Source organism: Schistocerca serialis, chromosome 7, assembly GCF_023864345.2.
Source record: "Schistocerca serialis cubense isolate TAMUIC-IGC-003099 chromosome 7, iqSchSeri2.2, whole genome shotgun sequence".
Taxonomy (NCBI): domain Eukaryota; kingdom Metazoa; phylum Arthropoda; class Insecta; order Orthoptera; family Acrididae; genus Schistocerca; species Schistocerca serialis.
This window is the reverse complement of record NC_064644.1, coordinates 136,857,354-136,880,088: the sequence shown is the minus strand read 5'-3', so window position 1 is coordinate 136,880,088 and position 22,735 is coordinate 136,857,354. Positions and strand designations below refer to the sequence as shown.

General features: G+C 41.7%; 1 pseudogene; it reads left to right on the top strand.

Annotated features, from left to right (window-relative positions):
- Window positions 1–807: 807 nt before the first annotated feature.
- Window positions 808–925, top strand: LOC126413450 (5S ribosomal RNA; annotated as a pseudogene).
- Window positions 926–22,735: the final 21,810 nt, after the last annotated feature.

Below are 22,735 nucleotides of genomic sequence, written 5' to 3'. Positions count from 1 at the left end.
TACCATTAACACGTTGTATATGAGTCGAGTTACTTCAAAAGGAAGTGTAAATCAAGTATAGACCACCATTGCCGAGGCGAGAAAGCTTCGATATCAACGAAATTCTCCATTTAATGAAATCTTTTCTTACCTGTGAACATTGCCCCTACAGACACAGTACAACTGCAGTTTATCGGAATCGATAAGCCATGCAGAAAGGTACACGTTCAGTATGTAATAGAATATTGTATTGTCGAACAGGGCGGTGGTTTGAAAGATGAAGGCGATTAAGAAGAAGAAACATCAGTCAAAACTGTTACAAACAGCACTCAAAGAAGATAGGAAATTATGAGACCTGTTGTGCTTGCAATCACGGATTACAGTATATGTCAAAGCTGTCTTGGACACAGGTGTTAAGACCGAATTGTAGGAATGGACAAACAGATTGTGGGAAGAGGGGAGCGGTAACATGGTATAAGCACTCTGGTGCTCAAATATTCTTTCGGCAGTAAAACTAGCAGAGACTTGTGTGCGAGACGCTGATTTTAAGTGAGCAGCTGACATTGATTGTAGTTGCGTATAATGAATAAAAAAACCTGACTATGATATAACTACAACTTGTAAATACTCTACAAGCATACTTATTAGAAAGTTTTGCCCTAATCGTCTCTACCCTGAACAATTTACTTATAGGACTGGTATTTTTCTGAAAATTTTGTGCGTCCATAGTTTCAGTAAGCCATATACGCAGCGAATATATGGCGTAAATTACTTAATACATAAAAGCAACTGGCAACATTTTATATGTTATACCCTAACACCCTGTTTGGCAACGGCCTTACCGCAGTGGACACACCGGTTCCCGTCATATCACCGAAGTTAAGCGTTGTCGGGCGTGAGCGGCACTTGGATGGGTGACTATCCGGGCCTCCATGCGCTGTTGCCATTTTTCGGGGTGCATTCAGCCTCGTGATGGCAACTGAGGAGCTACTCAATTGGAATAGTAGCGCCTCCGATCAAAGATAACCATCATAACGACAAGGAGTGCGGTGTGCTGAATACACGCCCCTCCTATCTGCATCCTCACCTGAGGATGGCACGGCGGTTGGATGGTCCCAATGGTCCACTTGTGGCCTGAAGACGGAGTGCTTCTAAAACTCTGTTACAAACCAGTAGCATATTTATCAATCTCATAATATGTGTTCAAAGCTTCCTGCAATAAGAGACTGTCTAAAAAATTCGTATAAACAATTTTTTATGACAGATGTTAACTTTCGTATCTGTTTGCATACAATGTTATATGCCTATTTGTAACGGGCTAGTGGCGAGACAATTTTCTCGTTGTCGCAAAGAGTTTTTCTTTCATCGCGCTTGCTCTGGGTATCGTGTTGGCCAAAGATGTTACTGTAACTGTGGATCGGTAACGCATATGATAGTCGAACCGAGGAGGATCTGAGGGAACAGGAGCAGCTGTTTACCACAGCCTGCTCTCGTGTAGGACTTACGGGAGGCAGAAAACAAAAGAAGCGCTCTCGCAGGGAGCTGTGTAGAATCGAGCGTTAAATACACTCCGCTTCAATAGTTCTGGTGCTGAACAATAATCAGGTCTTTTTGCAAGTTTTTATTTTTTTGTGAGAGCCGTGAATTACTTAAATGACTTGCAGTTCGTTATATTGAGATATGTAATAGTCTCGTAGTGTTTTGGAGAGTAATTTGTACGAGGATATTCGAGATTTCGGGTACCACATGCTGTCTAAAAACCTCCAAGTCGTAAATGTGAATTTATGCTTTCCCGGCGTATACAGCTGGCGAACAGTTCTCGGGCTTCCAGCCGGGTGGCGGTGTCTTCAAACTGCGACGTTTCGACGAGTGACATACTCGTCATCTTCTGGCGAAGTGCCGAGAGTTTGCGGATGCCGGTCTCTTTATACCTGCGGCGTACTCCCCACCACCTGGCCGCGGGAGGCTGGGTGCAGAGGAGCCGGCGGGCGTGGTGGATGGGGAAGCGGGTGCGCCGTTCGTGTCTCCGTCAGAGCATTCCGGTCGCGTCTCGTGAGCTGGACGGTTCTTGGTACGTACTGAGAAAATCAAACATAAATACCGTCTTCCGACCACGGCCGAAGACGAAAGAGCTGCTGGGCTCAGCTAAAGACCCACTCAAACTCAATACACGTGGTATATACAGCATTGCTTGCGAATGTGGTGTAGAGTACATTTGACAAACGCAGCGCTGCATCTCGAAAAGGTGCGAGGAACACACCAGGCATGTCCGACTTGGACAGATAATCTGCTATAGCTGAACATAGCATCAAAGAAAACCACACCTTTGATTTCGAGAACACGAGGGTGCTGGGCCGAGCCTGGTCCACGAGAATCTTGTGAACAGGGACGAAGGTTATCAACTGAGCGCGGCCTGGAATCCAGCATTAGACGCAATACGCCAATCAAATCCTCAACTAGACATTGAGATTTACGTTTTAAGTGGTTTCCCTTTCTACCTAATACTAATGCCGGTGTTTCCTTTGAAAAGGAATAGAAAGATTTTCATTTCCAGTCAGTCTTTATATCTGGTCATCGACTGGACGTTAAATCCTGACTTTAATTAATTTCCGTTGACGTCATGCGCTCATGTACTCTGCCATTATCATCATCATCCAAATATTCGTTACTTGCTTACTGTATTTACTTCGTCTCCTGCTTTATGCAGTCCGGAAGCCAGCAAAACTTCACACCAAATAAATGTCAAGCAATGGTTCGTGTATTTGTACGTGTGCATTACACTCACAATTGAATAACGCTGCGAGCTACTCTCTTTTTCTTCAGTTCGTTACTATTACAGTAAACAGACTTGTAATGTTGTAAAATATCACGCTACGGTAATCAGTCACTCGCACCTCCATTCAGATGCCTTCTCTTCGCTGACAGCAGCCGCACTTACGTACTCTCCACCTCCTCATTTCTCGATCGATATTCGCCACGGGGAGACCAACCAACAAGAAGTTCTAACTTCATCTTCCGCCGTCATTTAACGTTTGTACGGCGTCTAAAATGTTCGGCATTCCAGAATGAGCAGTTCTACAGAAATTTAATACATTACTTAACTCGCTTCATTCGTAAATTTATTCACAGAAGTTTACCGTAACATAATTGAGCAGAGTTGCAAATTTTGCTCCTTTATTGGTGTTGGAATTACAGCTGAATTCTCTTGCCTAGCTGTAACTTTCATGCTCGTTAGCTGAGTGCGATTAACCCAAATCTCGAAGTAGCAGTGCTCTTAGTGTGCTCCACCTAAATCTGAGTACAGCGTGCGAGAAGCTTCCAAAGTAGTCATGTGAACTTACACTACACTTTTCAGTTGTATATAATATTTTAGTTAAAAGATGGCTTGTTCCGAACATTTGCTTTGCAAAAAAATTGGCATTTGTTCATATGGCACTAAGCACAATGGGACTTAACATCTGAGGTCGTCAGTCCCCTAGACTTAGAACTACTTAAGCCTAACTAACCTAAGGACATCACACACATCCATGCCCGAGGCAGGATTCGAACCTGCGATCGTAGCAGCAGCGCGGTTCCAGACTGAAGCGCCTAGAACCGCTCGGTCACAACGGCAGGCATTGGCTTTGCCTCTGCATGTATACAACCCTCTAAGAGAAGTAATTTAGGGCATAAAACTGTACTTTGAAACATGTCTGTGCATTAGGAATCAGACTTACATGATTGATCTAATATACTGTTACCTGTGTCTCCATTTGTGTTTTACTGGTTTTGTGCCAGCTGGTGGTAGTCCGATTTGTTTTGATTCAGATTTATACCACATTCTCTCGCATTTTATGTGGCGTAAGAAACAAACAACGGGAGCCACTTGCTAATTCATACAAGCTTTTAAGTACAAATAAGAAACAAATTTATATTTTAAAACGTAACTTATCAATAGTAAAAAGTAGATAAAAATAAGTTTCATTCGAGGATTTATTTCATTTCGTGTCTAATTTACTGCTAAGATTTCCGTTCTGAAGTAAGTAATCGTTCCGTTTTATCTTCCGTTTCCTTCTTTCTGTCTGTGCTTTGACTTGAGATCACGAAAATACTCTTACGCTTAGACGTTAAAACTGAAAATCACTAACTAAATATGACTATCGTGACTGTCACAAATTCTGGTTCAAATATTCGGCTACTATTAACATAATATAGCTCAGCGTCTACTTTGCCTAACACCGTCTTAGAGACCAAAAAATGTTTCTTATCCTGCGCCACGTAGACACCTCAAATATGTCAAAAAGGATAATGTTAATTAATAGTTTTGAGATCGATAGAAAAATCAGAATCTTATCACTGTGGCTGTTGAGATACTCATGTACCTGCGTGAGGGATGTACCACGTATATAAAACTTTCTGGGTGCGTCGGCCGTGTTGGCCGTGCGGTTCTAGGCGCTACAGCGTGGAACCGCGCGACATTTAAAGATGCAGCATTGCTATGGCCATTACTGGCTTTCAGTGTAGTGACAATTTCATTTGCATGTTTTGAACATAGATTAAATTATGGTAGTTGTAAAGAGAGTAAGAAAGGACTGCATGTGTTTGAAGATTTGCCGAAGACAGTCCTCGTTCCACTAGATAAGTATCGCAGGTCGCTGTGGCCGAGCAATTCTAGGCGCTTCAGTCCGACCCACGTGGCTGCTACGGTCGCAGGTTCGAATCCTCCCTCGGGTATGGATGTCTGTGATGTCCTTAGGTTAGTAAGGTTTAAGTAGTTCTATGTCTAGGGGACTGATGACCTCAGATGTTTAGTCCCATAGTGCTTAGAGCCATTTGATCCATTTTAGATAAGTAATATTTCTTAAGGTGTTACACAGAACGTTTCAAATTTAAAGCTATTTCAGAAGCTAAATGTGAAGGATTTTCCTGTGAAACAGTTCGCACTAGTTCCTTAGATGGTCAGCAACATTTCGAATGAAGGTTAACTGTAATCACTGGTCAACACTCATTTTCTTGCCAAGGATATTTGAGTGGCTTTAGGATGGGTTAGTGGTGCTGAGGACGAATATAGCAACCATTTATGCAGTTTGGCTCTAGTTTTTGAGATAATGCATGATTTATTCAAAAAATTAGAAAAAATTGCTAATACTGAACTCGAGCGTTACAAACTACAATGAAAAAAGAAAATAATCTTTATAAATAGCTTCTATGAAAACCTGATAGGCATTTGTCCACGTATAAAACATAATTGAAAAGTTTCTCTATAAGTATATCATTTTCCGTCCATGACGAACGGCTTCCTGCACGCTTTCCTTTTATAGGTCTCTTCAGAACAGTCACGTTGCAGATTCCAGCAATAATCTGCCATCATATGCCTGTCCCATCTTCCTTTATATCTTTCCTCTATTCCTTTCATATCTTGATGGAACCGCTCTCCTTGTTCCTCACTGAAATCACCTAGATTACGAGGAAATCGATCCAAGTGGCTGTGAAGGAAGTGCAATTTTATGCTCATGTTAGCTTCTAAGATTTGAAAGTTAGTGAGCATGTTTTTGACCAGTTCCTCGTAATTGGGAGCTTTATGATTGCCCAAAAAACATTTTACAACAGCGACAAAACTGTTCCAGGCCGATGCTTCAGTGACAGTCATGACACTTGTAAAATTGGTATCGTTGATGAGCCTGCGAATTTGAGGACCATCAAATATTCCTGCCTTAAGTTTTTCACTACTGAGTCTAGGGAACGTATTGCAGATGTATGTGAAGCAATTACCATTTCTGCCTAAAGCTTTGGTGAATTGCTTCATTAGTCCTAACTTAATATGTAATGGTGGAAGAACAATCTTGTCCCTACTAACCAGAGGTTCATTAATGATGTTTGCTTCACCAACAGCCATATGTTCCCTTGGAGGCCATGTTTTCTGCTTCCAATGTTCGTGCTTTGCCCTACTATCCCACATGCAGATAAAACATGGGCGCTTTGTGTATCCACTTTGTTGTCCAAGCAAGAAGTTCACCATTTTCAAATCAACACAAATCAACCACTGGTGCTGCATATAGTGAATTTTCTGCAGAACCATCTTGATGTTAGCATATGCTTCACAAAGTTTTGTTGAGTGGGCAATTGGAATAGATGCGTAACGATTGCCATTGTGTATGAGAACACATTTTAAACTTCTAGTGGAACTGTCTATGAAGAGACGCCAGTCCTCTGGTCTATATTCCGGCAGCCCCAATTCAAGTAAAAGTCCAGGTATATTGCTGCAATACACTATAACCTCTTCTTGGTTGAAGTATGGAAGAAGGTTTTCTTCTCTCGTCCGGTAAGCTGTTATTTTAACACTTGGATGAAGACAGTTCTTTTCCTTAAGCCTGGATGCTAAGAGTTCTGATGCTTTCTTTGAAAGATTGAGTTCTCGTATCAAGTCACTGAGCTCCTTCTGGTCGAACTGCTGGGGTTGTGTCTCACGTCCTTCGTATTCCGAACCACTACTTGTACATTCCTCAGCGTGGGTAATGTTGTGAAGGTTGGTACAGGAACATCGTTGCTGTGCACCACCGGTCTTCTTGCTGACTCAAAATCGGGATATTCCCACTTTCGTTTTTTGAACCTATTAAAACCTTTCACATTAACAATGCAAAAATAGCAATCATCTCTATGGTTCTTCTGCTCTCGCCATACCATAGGCACTCCGAAGTTTAAGCTTTTCCTTTTTCGTTTTGTCCACTGCCGTAAGCACTCCACACAGCATTTACAAACTTTATGGGGTGCCCACGCCTTGTCTTGATCTCCAAGTTTAATTCCGAAATATGCCAGATACGCTTCCTTCACAAAAGGAGTGATATTCTTCCTGTTCTTTTGAAGAACGTATTCACCACAAATGTAGCAGAACTCATCTGGATGGTTCACGCAAAGACGGCGTGAAGAACTCATGTTTTCCTAAAACAAAATTGCACAAATATTACATATTATGCAGAACTTTCTTGTATTTGCATGTCAATCACATCCAACAAACATCATTAATTGTTTTGTGTGAAATGAATACTCACCTCTTATTTGCTACGTCACGATGAAAAGGTTCTATCTCCTTGAAGCTGCACTGCACATGTGTGTGACTTTCGACCATCGCCATTTTTCTTGTTTACACTGAACGCTACCTATCGGCTGTTGCGGGGATTACCTCGGCCAACAAATGAATGTCGAGTACCGCCGAATTCAAATCTGCACAACCCTCAATATCTTCAACACACGCACCACACAACAGGACTGAACACATGCTGACAGTGTGATGTTTGCATGATGTAATCCTCAACCACACAGATGCACTCCCTGAGCACAATTGTTTAATAAAGATAGTACAATATCACCAATAAAAAAACAGGTAGCAAATACATTACACCATATATGGACCCTGCAGTCGATATTATCCACATGAAACTCTCATTTCCACAAATAACCTATATCCCAAAAACCAGAGCCAATTTGGAAAAAGTACAAATATACTCGGAATGAGTATCATAACAATATCCCATTTTCGTTCAAACTTCCCTGGCAACGAAAAAAAAAATTTATTTTGTAGAGCTGTGTAATCGAAATATAACAGTGGTGTCCTAGTAGAACATTCTCTGGCACCTGTAAATACGCATCAACACATCAAAATGAGAAGGAATTAACATTTTTCTTGATATCCCCTTTGGTTCCATTTGCTTTTGCAAAACTGTCAGTTTGATTTTTAAATTATAAACGACTTTTAACAGGTAAAGAGCAATTTTTTTCTGAAAGCATGTTGGCTTTATTCACGAGTCTAATACACCATATTATTCTCCATTCTGATGGGTATAAAACCCTGTTTTTCAACATAATTTCCGTTCAATGGACGGCCTAAGCCACGTTACTTGGGATCTTTACTCCTGCATGGTACCACACTAAGGGTCGATGCACCAGTAACTTCCCCGTCATCAACGTACCTCTTCCCGTTGAGTGCGTCTTTCATTACTGTTTATGGTTTTCTGCTAGGCGGCGAGGAACCCTGCTGACACACACCTTGCAGAACCCTACTGGTTTACGAGTGTGTCAGCTCAATCAACAGAGTCGTCCAGCTGTGCAGCGAGGTGATGATTGTGGTACGCCTATCGTCTGGGATAAGGGTGTCCGCACGTTCGAAAATTGCGGGTTCACAGTTGAGTACGGCCGGGTAGAACACGGGAAAACGGATAGGTTAGAGCGACGTTGTTGAGCTGATGACAGACACCACACAGAGCGACTCACTGTGTTTTTCTTCACTCACAAGTCTCCGTAGATATTCTGCTAGCGCCTATGAGTACCTGCGAAGCTCTGGTTTTCGGCCAAAAAAAAAAAAAAAAAAACACTGTAAAAACAGCTTTTCCCTGGAACACACCTTCACTACAAATTCCATTTTCAAGGCTACGAACCGGTATAGCGCCGCTATCTATCGGGATTTGTGAAACTATAACGGCTGAAACGGGAATATTCCAATGTCCCACCACAGATTATGCATTTTTTTCGAAGTAAACTGTCTGAGAAAAAAAATGCGTGGTATTACTTATTGAACGCTCCTCGTATTTTTATACCCGTCTATTATTTTAACCACTCAACAAAAGTGTATGCTTCTGCACTCTAAACCTGACCTGAATCGCATGTTCATCACTTCCTACCCTGTGCGGCAGTGTTATGGCACAGTGAAACGTTTCCAGTGGGAGAGGGTTATATGGAGATCAGTATATCGGAGTACATTTAGTCGCGAACGCGATCCATAACATAATCAAAATTGAATTACTAGCAGCAACGTGGCTAGTTGAATTAAGCTCAATATTGCAAAGGCCTTGGGAGATAGTCAATTAGTTCTCACAAGTATCTACTGTTACGTCCTGACACACATAACAATGTACTTGACCTCTTGAGTCATTGCAGCAACTCTACACGTGCAAGACGTTCTTAACAACAGCAGGAAAATCGAATTTCGGGAACATAAATGATTAGCTGAACATTCGCTTATCATGCAGTGTATAACGCCGGCCAGAAGACATTCGCAAAAAGGAGAAGCTGAAGTTCGAGAGAGAACAGCGAGCAATTATATTACGTTCAATCTTTCTCCACAACCAGCAATTTTTCGGAGAACAGTAATCCCTATTCAACAGAAATTAGTTGTAACGTAAAGATAAGCACTGCAGTGGATCTGTTAAGACTCGGTAGTATTTCCACACATCTTATTTTCAGTAAAGTCAGGAATGTAATGATAGAGTGTTTGATCGTATTTGGCAGGACAGTATCCACTCACGTCTACAGTCACACGAAGTCCCGAAATCTCATCAACATTGGATATGCGATGAAGTATGAGTTCATAGCTATGGAGACGATTCTGGAGCACGGGAAGTATTCTGCATACTCCAATACAATGTCAGATGGGAATAATCACTGCACAGTAAGATCTACTTTTCATACTAAACACACAACAAAAATTTTACATCTACATCTACATCAATACTCCGCAATCCACCATACGGTGCGTGGCGGAGTGAACCTCGTACCAAAACTAGCATCTTCTCTCCCTGTTCCACTCCCAAACAGAACGAGGGAAAAATGACTGCCTATATGCCTCTGTACGAGCCCTAATCTCTCTTATCTTAGTGGTCTTTCCGCGAAATGTAAATTGGCGGCAGTAAAATTGTACTGCAGTTAGCTTAAAGTGCTGGTTCTCTAAATTTCCTCAGTAGCGATTCACGAAAAGAACGCCTCCTTTCCTCTAGAGACTCCCACCCGAGTTCTTGAACATCGCCAACACAATAACATTAATGTTTCCCGACTAGGTGTACGTAGGAGGTATGAAGCAGGTGTTCCAATTAGCAGACGACTGGTAATGATTATCAGCTGGCGTTTTTGGACGTTTCCTTCTAAAAACCAAGCAGGTGTCTTCTATTTGAAGTCCTTAGCAAACGTAGAATTGCGAGCACTATAGTTCCGCATAAACGTAAGGATCTTTTTTTTTTATTTGGTTCGGGAGAACAGCTGCAAAAAGTGGGCTACCTAAAATTCCCTGGGAAACAGATTCTAACCAGTGTAATGATCTTAACTGGTGCCTTGAATTTGCATCTGGCTGCATCAAAGGGTTTTCCGGCGCTTCTGTGCTGCTAACAAAAGAAAGCAGTGTAAAAAACAGATCCATGGAATATTCAACGTAGATTCACGCAGAGATTTCAAAACTGCACATCACGCGAACTGATTGCCGCTGAAATGAGCTGTTTAGTATCAGATTGCTTTGTAAAACAAACGATCTCCCCCTGCATGTAATGTACTCCCCCAGTGACATTACAGCCACCACGCCTCGTAAAACTTTCCTCGCAGCCTGAATATCGAAAAAAAGTAATAACCGTGGCTTGGAGCACCAATGAACATGTCACCATAGAAAAGTTGTAACTTTTCAACCATTCTTCAGAAAACAGCGCCTGTTTATTAGTGTAAGGTAGCTCCCCATGGTAGTCTGTTCTGAGCAAGCCACCTTATCTGTGACTATCAGTCGCAGTCTACATCCATCTGAATCTGTTTACTGTATTCAAGCATTGGTCTCCCTCTAACATTTTCGTCTCTCACTCTTCGTTCCATTATCAAATTGGCAATCCTTTGGTGCCTTAGGAAGTGCCATCTCAAAGGAACACTTATTTTAGTCTTATTGCGCTATTAATTTCTTTCTTCCCCAATTCCATTCGGTAACTCTTCATTTTTACTTCGATCTACCCACGTAAGTTTAGATAAATTCAGTTTGTGTCTTTTGTTCTTATTTTTCTAAATTTTTGCATTTATATGTTTTATTCGGTGCTGTTATCTTATTTCCTTTCCCTTCTTTTGACATGAAACGGGAAACGCCACAGTATGGATTTTGTGAGGAATGCTTGCCGTCCCATTTCTTGTATTTCTTGTATTTCTCCAAGTTGAGAGCTGCGTTACAAGAGCAGGGTGAAAGTGAAGTTGGTCACATTTTCCTCCATCATTTCGCTCCATTATTGTAGTTCCGCATAATGCAACTGTTTACTATTACAACGTGGAAAAGGAAATAAAAATGACGACGTCACAGTTCGAGTGACCCTGTGCCAATAGCATGTGTTTGTCTTCACTGGTCAAACAGGTTTACAACACCCATTACAGCCGTGTACTCTCCTATGCCGACAGGGAAGGATGTAGCTGAGGTTGTAGCGTCTCTATTTTTTGTCGTGGAGAATCTTATGTCTTTCGTATGGTGAGCACTCAACAAATCTGTAACTGGCTTATTATTTTGCAATTTTACTGCAGATACACACCCTTTTATATAGACGATGATGTGCTCTTATATGCAGTTGGAAACATTTTCCAGAAGGGAGGCGATGAGACAATACAGAACAAGGAAGCAAGAGATAAAGACTAGTATCATATGTAGCTACTGAATCTTTCGAAGAAATTATAATAACGTAAAGTTATGAATAAATAAAGTGTTTCACATAGTAATGGTAGTTACTTTCTTCTCCTTATAGATCTTAATTCATAAAGAAAAAAATATTTTGAACGGGATGTACGTACACAGCTGGACTTAAGGGGGAATAAATTTAAGGAACTATTTATTCCTCCTCGAGTCCAGTGACATATACATGTCCCACTTCAAATAATTATAAAACTATAAACAAAAACTAACATTAAGAAACGTGGCCTGAGGCAGTATCCATTCCAAAAGTAGGAAATTATTTTTGGAGTAATATGTGGAATTTTAATTAATTCGTTCCCAAAAGGGTTAAAATCGTCATTCTCAGTCACTGTTTACGGCCAATGCTAAATAATTCTTTACTTTGACGTGAAGTTCTATAGCATAGTCTCTTGAAACATCTCATTCTATTGGAAATTCCTTCTTTGTAAAATGAAAAAAATGTCCTGCATTTCACTTTAAGCGTCTTACTCTATATGATATAAAAATATATAATATACAATCATCATCTCGTAGCCACTTCACTCACCGAAATAAATGAAACTTTCCTGACAACAATGGCCGGCCGCTGTGACCGAGCGGTTCTAGGCGCTTCAGTCCGGAACCGCGCTGCTGCTATCGCAGGTTCGAATCCTGCATCAGGCATGGATGTGTGTGATGTCCTTAGGTTAGTTAGGTTTAAGTAGTTATAAGTCTAGGGGACTGATGACCACAGCTGTTAAGTCCCATAGTGCTTAGAGCCATTTGAACCATTTGGCAACAATGAAAAATTCATGCTGATACATTTATATTTTATTAACGACTGGAGCACTTCATCTAACCCATTAGTTTCTATCTCAGCAGAAATCACTAGACTTTTACATGTGTATGAAATTGCTTCACCATTGGTATTGGCGGTGAAAACGTTTCATGTTAGCCTGTTTCTCTAAAAAAATAGCACTTGATAGGCAAATAACATAAGCCAGTAGCGGCTATTTATCACTTTATGCGTATTTCATTTGCGAGTTCGTCTAAAACGGATGCTCTGACAAAGTTCTATGCTCATTCATTTTTCTTGTTGCTCTCGACAATACTGGAACAATCTCAAGCTGCTACATCAGTCATAACAACTAAGCGAAAGCGTAAGCTGTTCAAGTCTCATCTTAAAAGAAAGGGAAAAAAAGTAGGTTGTGAATTGTTCCGAGGTCAACATAATCACCATTGTTATAGTGGCCTTCAATCCGAAGATTAGTAGGACCCGGATCTGCACGCTGATCTATATTCCTCTCATCTTAATGATTATTGGAACAGGGAAGCGGTAAGGCTGGGTTCATCTGTGAGTGAAAATTGTCTTCAACGTTTTCATTTCATAAAAATTTCAAAGCACAAAAAGGAACACCAGTAGTAGGAAAACTCAAGGCGATAACATAATTTAGTGTTCCTCATGAATTTTTCTTTCGAGCTAACAGCAACAGGGAGTGCCGAATCACGCAGAAATGAGCCCTGTTGGAGTTCTGTGTTCTGTGAAATGTTCAGAGGCAAAATCCACGAGGTAGAATGAGAGAAGGCCGTCCCACAGCTTTGTGCCTGGGACCGTGTCCCCAGTAGCCGTCACGCCTGAGGTTGTTGACTCATGCTAAGTAACAGTCAGACCAGCGACCTTTACGTAATGTGAATAAATTCTTGAGTGCGAGAATGTAGCCCACCTGTGTGCATAAGGAGGCGGCCTGAGTGACTGAATCACGAAACAGGACAGATAGTCAGCCAGATTCAGCCTGTTTCTGAGCTCCTCAGGTCAAAATCCCCCTTATTGAGTACGGCTGCATTATTAGACCACTTATAAGATTTATTTCCCACCCCAAGGGGAAGTGAACCCCTGAACCTCTGTTCACTTCTCTGCCCTCTTTGAAAAGGCTGTTGACTGAGTGAAGGTAACTTCTTATGCCATTTGGCTTCAAATGGCTCTGAGCACTATGGGACTCAACTGCTGTGGTCATAAGTCCCCTAGAACTTAGAACTACTTAAACCTAACTAACCTAAGGACATCACACACATCCATGCCCAAGGCAGGATTCGAACCTGCGACCGTAGCGGTCGTGCGATTCCAGACTGTAGCGCCTTTAACCGCTCGGCCACTCCGGCCGGCCCGAAAGTCTTTGGCCACCATACCTCATGATTTTTATTCAAAATATAAGCGGACTGAGAACGCTTCAATTACTAATAAAAGACGCTACTCTTAGACCATGCGTGCAAATCTGATGATGCGATTGATAAAGGAGGCAAGACTAAAGAAAAATCAAGACACGTTGATGGGTTTTATCGACCAGAAAAAACGTTTAACATTGCCAAAAGGTGAAAGACAGACGAAATCCTTATAAAAGTGAGGCTATACGGAAAAGTAAGGCTACAAGGAAAGAAGGGTAACATACAATATGTATAAGAGCCAAAAGGGGACAGTAATACAGTATGACCAAGAAAGAATTGCTTGGATTGAAAAGGGTGTAGGACAGGGATATAGTATTTCATCCCTACTGTTCAATCTGTGACTCACAGAAGCAATGACGGAAATAAAAATAAGGTTCATGAGTGGAATTAAAATTCAGTGTGAATGGGTATCATTAATAATATTCGCTGATGACATTGCTTTCCTCAGTGAAAGTGAACAACAACTACATGATTTGCTTTGTGGAATGAACAGTCTCGTGAGCTCAGGATATGGACTGAGAGTTAATCGAAGAAAGACGAAAGTAATGAAAAGTACCAGAAACGAGAACAGCGAGTAACTAAACGTCACCTGAATTCTGCTACCTAGGTAGTAAATAACTCCTGAGGGACGGGGAACGGACATTAAAAGCAGAGTAGCACTGACAAAAAGGGGATTCCTAGCCAAGAGAAGTCTACTAGTATCAAACACAAGAATTAATTTGAAGATGAAAATTATGCGAATGTACGTTTGAAGCACAACTTTGTATGGTAGTGAAACGTGGACTGTGAGAAAACCGGAAGAGAAGAAACTCGAGGCATTTGTGATCTGGTGCTATAGAAGAACGTTAAATATTAGGTAGACGGATAAGGTTGGGAATGAGAAGGTTTTCAGTTGATCGTGAGGAAGGAAGTATGTGGAAAACACTTGGCAAGAAGAAAGGACGACTAAGATACCAGAGATAACTACCATCGTTCTAGAGGGAGCTGTAGAAAATAGAAACTGTAGAGGAATTCGTGGCAGACCGCAGTATACTATTTGAAGACTCACGATATAAGAGAATGAAGAAAAGAAAAACAAAAGACAGAGATAGAGAGAGCTATACAGGCGGTCACAATATTTTTATTCCTCCATCTAGAGCCCAGTACGTTGTCCTCGATGGTGAGTGTTCATCGGAGGTGAGGGTATCATCTGGAGTGCTCCAGGGAAGTGTGGTAGGTCCGCTGTTGTTTTCTATCTACATAAGTGATCTTTTGGATAGGGTGGATAGCAATGTGCAGCTGCTTGCTGATGATGCTGTGGTGTACGGGAAGGTGTCGTCATTGAGTGACTGCAGGAGGACTTGGACAGGATTTGTGATTGGTGTTAAGAATGGCAGCTAACTCTAAATATAGATAAATGTAAATTAATGGAGATGACTAGGAAAAAGAATCCTGTAATGTTTGAATACCCAATTAGTAGTGTAGCGCTTGACAACGTCACGTCGATTAAATATTTGGGCGTAACATTGCAGAGCGATATGAAGTGGGACAAGCATGTAATGGCAGTTGTAGGGAAGCGGATAGTCGTCTTCGGTTCGTTGGTAGAATTTTGGGAAGATGTGGTACATCTGTAAAGGAGACCGCTTATAAAACACTAATATGACCTATTCTTGAGTACTGCTCGAGCGTTTGGGATCCCTATCTAGTCGGATTGAGGGAGGACATAGAAGCAATTCAGAGGCGGGCTGCTAGATTTGTTACCGGTAGGTTTGATCGTCACGTGAGTGTTACGGAAATGCTTCAGGAACTCAGGTGGGAGTCTCTAGAGGAAAGGATGCGTTCTTTTCGTGAATCACTACTGAGGAAATTTAGAGAACCAGCATTTGAGGCTGAATGCAGTACAGTTTTACTGCCGCCAATTTACATTTCGCGGAAAGACCACAAAGATAAGAGAGATTAGGGCTCGTACAGAGACATATAGGCAGTCATTTTTCCCTCGTTCTGATTGGGAGTGGAACAGGGAGAGAAGATGCTAGTTGTGGTAAGAGGAACACATGTAGATGTATCTCGCGAATTTCGTCCTCCTTCCCTTTACTACCGAAACGAGGATACTTCTTAGAAGAGTACGGTCGTCCGTTAATCAGATGTTGGCCGTCCGATGCATATGCTCTCTCCTGTGACCATGTGCCCATGGATTGACACGTGCCATGCAAATCATCCGCTTTTCTTTTTGAATCATCAGTCTTCTGACTGATTTGATGCGGCCTGCCACGAATTCCTCTTCTGTGTCAAATCCTTCATCTCGTAGCTTATTTATTTTATTTTTATTTTACGTGTCTAGTTCCGAAGGACGAAACTGATTAGCAAATCTCCATGGTCACGGAACATGGCAGTACATGAAATTACAACAGAAAAGTAACAACAGATAAAACAAAATATCTAAGAATCCTAAAACAGACGTCAAGCTGTTAGTTTATGTAAACACAATCAAAACTATAAGACAGGAATCAGATTAAATTTTTCCAGAACCGTGATAGTCAACTCATATTAACGTTACGGCCAAATCTGAATGAAACCGAAGGAACACATACGAGACGCTATCTCTCGCAAGCTCCACACTAACATACCAAGATGGTGTACCACTAGTAACATACAGGATGTCAAATTTAACAGCTTTCAGCCACCTAGTTTCCAAACTTGTGTTGTTTGACTATCAGTTTCAGCGTTTTACTGTGCCATCTGTATCGAACAGTCGAGTCCCGCAACCATATCTAAAAAGATGGACATATGGAGACTAGATACATACGTCCTCAATTAATTACTAGACATCTTTCAGTCTTTGTCTTCCTCTAAAGTTTTTAGCTTCTGCATTGCCATCTACTACAAAGGAAGCTATTCCATGATGTCTTGACAGATATTCTATCATTCTGTCCCTTTTTCTTGTCCGCTGATAACCTCGGAGTCGAGCGCCCATAATCTCTTCATCCTTATCCTTTTCAATGTTTTTTAAATTTGCCTTTCCTCGTCAGTTCTGCGAAGAACCACATCATTCCCTACGTTATCAGTCCAGTTAATTTTCAACAATTCATTATTCCAAACGTACATTCTCAGAAATTTCTTTCTCAAGTTAAGGCCGAGAGGAAGACTTCTCTTGGCCAGTAATGCCCTTATTGCCATTGCTAGGCTGTCCTCCGTGTTCCGTCCGCCATGGGTTATTTTGCTTCCAAAGTAGCATAATTCCTTAACTTCATCTACTTCGTCACCATAAATCCTGATCTTAAATTTCTCGCTGTTCTCATTTCTGTTATTCCTCATTACTTTCGTCTTTCTTTGATTGACTCTCAGTAGATATTCTGTGCTCATTAGACCATCATTCCACTCAGCAGATCATTTAATTCTTGAATGAGATTTTCACTCTGCAGAGGAGTGAGCGCTGATATGAAACTTCCTTGCAGATTAAAACTGTGTGGCGGACCGAGACTCGAACTCGGGACCTTTGCCTTTCACGGGCAAGTGCTCTACCAACTGAGCTACTCAAGCACGACTCACGCCCCGTCCTCACAGCTTTACTTCTGCCAGTACCTCGTCTCCTACCTTCCAAACTTTACAGAAGCTCTCCTGTGAACGTTGCAAAGTTTCTGATAGCAGCCGGCCGGAGTGGCCGTGCGGTTCTAGGCGCTACATTCTGGAACCGAGCGACCGCTACGGTCGCAGGTTCTAATCCTGCCTCGGGCATGGATGTGTTTGATGCCCTTAGGTTAGTTATGTTTAATTAGTTCTAAGTTCTAGGCGACTGATGACCTCAGAAGTTGCATAGGGCTCAGAGCCATTTGAACCATTCTGATAGCAGCTATCGAGACGAATCCGATGATAAGTAGCAGTAAGGTCTTAGAAGGTCTTTATCAAAGCAGATGCTCTCACAATTCTCTCTCGCATATCTTCAGGTGTATTTGGAACTTCTTCATAAACAATATCTTTTTCGAATTCCCACAAGAAAAAAATTCAGAAGCGTCGAATCTGGCAAACGAGCCCGCCACGATTTTAGCCATCAGTGAGAAATGTGCTAGACACCCATCGTGTTGATACCGCATTCTGTTCTTTCTTCCTAAAGGTATTTCTTCCAATATCAGGAATGTGGTGTACTTCCTACCACTAAGATTTTCTTCGATGAAATAGAGTGCTATAATTCTGTCCTCCAGAATCCCACACCATACCTTCACAGACCACGGTTTTCGCAACTTGCCGCAGCCAACATGGACTTTCAGTTGCCCAATAATGCATGTTATGCAAATTAACATTGCCATGGTTCGTGAATGTAGCATCGTCAGTACATAAAATTGAATTAATAAATGTGTCATTCCTCTGATTCTGAAGTTAAGCCAATCGGCAGAAGTCAATGCGACGCATACAATCCGTACCAGTTAATTGTTGGTGTAGAGTGATATGGTAAGGATGATATTTATGGCGAAGCCGAACACCAACAACACCACTCAGGCTCATGCCACATTCCCTTGCGTTGTGACGCGAAGTAGCACAAGGATCATGAATCACAGTGGCAAGAGTACCAATTTCCGTTTCCTCGTTAGTAACTTTCCTTTGCCGGATATGTTTGTGATGCGTTAAAGATCCAGTTATTATCAATTTATGATAAACATATGTAAATATACGACGTATAGGGTGAGTACGTTGAGAATATCTTTCAGCGTATAAGTCTCTAGCTCTAACTGAATTTCTTTGGCATTCCCCGTAAATGAGAAGCATATCGACTTGTTCTTCGAATGAATATATCATTCGCATTCGATTGATTTGACGATACTAGTCTTACCGTTCCTGTTAGTGCTACATTGTGAAACCGTCGAATGTTGTTTACCTGTCAGTGGCACGTTAGACGGATACGCCTTATTCGGCGAATATTTGCTTTTTGGACGATACCCGAGAGAGAATTGTCATAGCATGTGCTTCGATAAGTGCCGACGTGATAAGGAATACCACTCAATTGATGATAAGAAGAATGCAGCACTGCACTCATCCAATGGTCATCCTTTCAGCCACCTTCTGTAAATGAACGCCCATGCCACCTTTTTGACCTTCAAAAATATTAATGATACACATAATTGGATTCGTCTCGATAGCCGCTAAAAGAAAATTAGTCGCCCTTCATATCTCTGACGCGACCCCACGCAGCTAAAAAAAAGCGTCATATTGTGGCCCCCATTGTCCCATGCAACATTTGTCTGACAAACTTCTCAGCTACTATCATACTTTCGGAGATATTCTTGGTGGCAATAGCTAGTGACTCACCCTATATATGCTGAGGCAGTCCTTTCGATAATAATTTCTTTTCTGATTTCTTCTCTTAGCTTCCGTGCGCATCTCGACTATTATTTCCGTATTCTTTAATTTCTGTGAACACTTCAGTAATTCCTTTTTTCATCGACAAACTGAAGTACGCCTATTACTTCTGGTAGCCATGGTTTCTTTGCAGTTACCTACTTTGTACCTATGTTTTTCTTTTTTTCCCATTATGCGATGGCACTTCTCAAAGTTATCCATTCCTCTGAACATGCCTACTGAGCTGTTCGTCATCGCAGTTTCTCAGAGAACTTGAAGCGTATGTCTTAATTCCTTAGTGCTTCCGTATCTCATTTGCGCATTGACTCTTCCTGATAGTCTCCTAAACTTCAACCTACTATTCATCCCTACTAAATTGTCATCTGAGTCTACATCTGCCCCTGGGTACGCCTTACAATTTACTATCTGATTTTGAAATCTATATGGTAAAAATGGCTGTGAGCACTATGGGACAACATCTGTGGTCATCAGTCCCCTCGAACTTAGAACTACTTAAACCCAACTAACCTAAGGATATCACACACATCCATGCCCGAGGCAGGATTCTATCCTGCGACCGTAGCTGTCACACGGTTCCAGACTGAAGCGCCTAGAACCGCACTGCCTCACCGGCCGGCTTGAAATCTATACCTGACCAAGATGTGGCCTACCTCTATCTTCCTGCCTTTGCCAAGTACACTTCCTGCTGTTGCTACGTATCCTACTCCCATTACACATTTTCTGCCGCTGTTGATATTACACTACAGTCATCAGACTAGAAATACTTCTATTATTTCCATTTCACTTCACTGATCCCATTATATCTAGATTTAGCCTTACCATATCCCTCTTCAGATTTTTTAGCTTCCCTACCATGTCCAAAGTTCTGAAATTCCCCACCCCGACTCGTAGAATGTTCTCTTTCCGTTGGTTATTCAGTCTTTTTCTCATGGTCACCTCCCCATGGAAGTCCCCTCCCGGAGATCCGAATGGGGGGACTAGTGCGGAATCTTTTATCTATGCAGAGACCATCACGACACTTTCTCAGTTACAGGCCACATGTCCTACGGATAGACTTTATGTGTCTGTAATGCTGTGGTTTCCGTTACCTTCTTCATCCTCGTGCTGTTAGTCATTGCTGATTCTTTTACTTTTAGAAGCAGTTTCCAACGCAAATGGCAAGTGAGTACCCTGAACCTCTGTTCGCTCCTCTGCCCTCTTTGACAAGGAGGTTGGCTAATGGTTATTATTCAGAATTTAAGCGGTGTTGTGGTTCTAACCTGGGACTTAAACGTTTTGATTAATAATCAAAAACGCTCCCCTGGACAGCGTATGCTGACCAAATCATCCTTCTGAAACCTTTTTATTACTTCAGTATGAAACTCCGGTTTCCTGCACCTACACCTGTGACAGACCATAACTTTGGCAAGTTTGAGAACCGATTCCTTCCTGCCAATACCACAAAATAATGATACCTACTTAATATCTGTGAATAACACTCACGTGTGTTCCAAAGAGTGGTTTTTGTCGTAGTATGTGTCAGTTTCACCGCGATCCACTCAGGATACAGTGTTAGTTAAATGGCTGTCTGTACACTTTGGATCAGTCTGTTTCTTGCGTCGTAGCTTCCTCCCTGAAGGCTGGGCTTCAACGTATGTACAGCAATTTCCTTAGAGTACCTGAAACAGAAGATTTTTACGTACATTTGTATTATAGAAGATCTGAGTACTCGAGACGCCCTTACATTAGTATGTTTATCGTTCGAAGGCTGTACTGCCCATAATAGGTATACCAATCAAATAAAATCACTGTGAGCATTGAGGCAATAATATCACCGACGCACCAGGTTGAAGGTACTAGTTTGGTAAAACACGGTATCCTGCTGCGGGAGAAGTTCGTGATTGCCTGCTGCACGTTATCTATGGACAGGAATTTCTTATCCTTAGAGACTTTTTGTGGGACCGAAATCGTGATAATCGCATGAGGAGAGATCACGATTATAGGGCTGGTAATCGAATGTCTCCCACTTGAATTGGCGTACCTTCTACCTAACGAAATGTGCGGTATGGTGACGTGGGTTATCCTGAAGCAACAGCACGCCTTTGCTGGATCCAAGTGCCTCCAAAAGACTTTTATTTCCCTTCCGTAACCGGTAGAAATGTGGAATAGGAAGTAAGAACGTGTCTTCTGAATGAACCAGAAATGTCCGACAGGAAGTTGTTTTTTGTTTGAATGAATACCAATTAGTGGAAAAATATCTTTTCCGTAACAGCCTCTCACAAAGCTCCTTTAGATAAAATCAGTACACACAAAAGGTGGAAAATGTTGTCAGAATCGTAATAACGGAATAGCCGCTTCAGTATCCTGGACCAACTCAACACTATCTGGTACGAAGCCATCGCACCACGTACGAGTGTCGGACAGAAATATGTAAATACCGCGAGAAGTGCATGACTGTACGTAAATGCAGTTACTAAGCAAACCAGAATGTTCCACTGTCGTATTTGACTTCGAACGGCACCTGTGCAGTGTCCTTAGCATGTTGCAAGTGGCCGTCGGGGTCAGAAGAATGTTCTGTGCAGTTGAGTGCATTATGCTGGAGCTAGGTGAATTCGAACTTGGACAAATTAACGGTGCTCGTATGCTGGATCTTCTGTAACCTAGGTTGACGTAGTGTCTGGTATTTGAAGAGGCAGCGTATTGAAGATTTATAAGGCGTACAGCGAAAGCGGAAAAATTTCATGTGCTAACAAGGAAAACACGAGAAGTACCACAACCCGATAAGAAGTTTCGGAATTATATAAAAATAACAATGGACGGGGCTGTCAACTTCAGAATACACAGTGCGTAGCGCAGTCGCACTCAGAAAACCAGTGATATAGGGACAGTAACATCTAGGTGCGCAAACCTAGCAAACCATCGAAGTTCTTCGCAAAACGGGTCCTATTGCTGTGGAAGAATGGTCAGAAGAAGTGAAAACACATCTCGGCTTATCAGAGGGTAATCGCGACCGCTTCTGAAAAACCGACATTCAAAGTTTTCGACGTAGTATAGGTGTCTTGTATCCCATGACAATTTCACCCGAACTAATGCACAGAGGCTAGGGTGTTGGCATCATTCTTTAGTACCCCGTATTCGAAACCCGATAGTTGTTTTCACTTTTTTCTTTTATCTACCGCTATCCTTGGAGGATTACTGCACCAGTGTTCTTTCCAATGTATGTTAAAATAACGCTGTCCTTATTCTACTACTAATTATCTCTCTGGTGAAACAATTAAAGAACATCAATGAGAATATTTTTTGTAATTGTTAACGGTGAAATTCCTGTAGTGTCTTGCCAACAATATTGGTGGCGTTGTGTTCTTATATTTTAGTAAGATTGATTGATTTACCGCAAAATTAATGCCGACACGTGAAATCTTCAGCAATGTCAACGACGTTTTGTTCCCCGAGCGAGCCTCACACCAAGAAACGTTCGTGTGGTAAACCTTTTATTAGCGATGCTCATAGTGTTCCGAATTTATATGTATCGGTAATTTCTACGATCGGGATCATCTAACGGAAAGTACAGAATATTCCTGATGAATATAAATTCAAATTGCTCCAAGCACTCTGGGACTTAACATCTGAAGTCATCAGTCCCCTAGACTTAGAACTACTTAAACCTAACTAACCTCAGGTCATCACACACATCCATGCCCGAGGCAGGATTCGATCCTATGACCGTAGCAGCATCGCGGTTCCGGACTGAAGTAGCTAGAACCGCTCGGCCACAGCAGCCGACCCTAAAGAATATACATAAGAATAAAATACAAG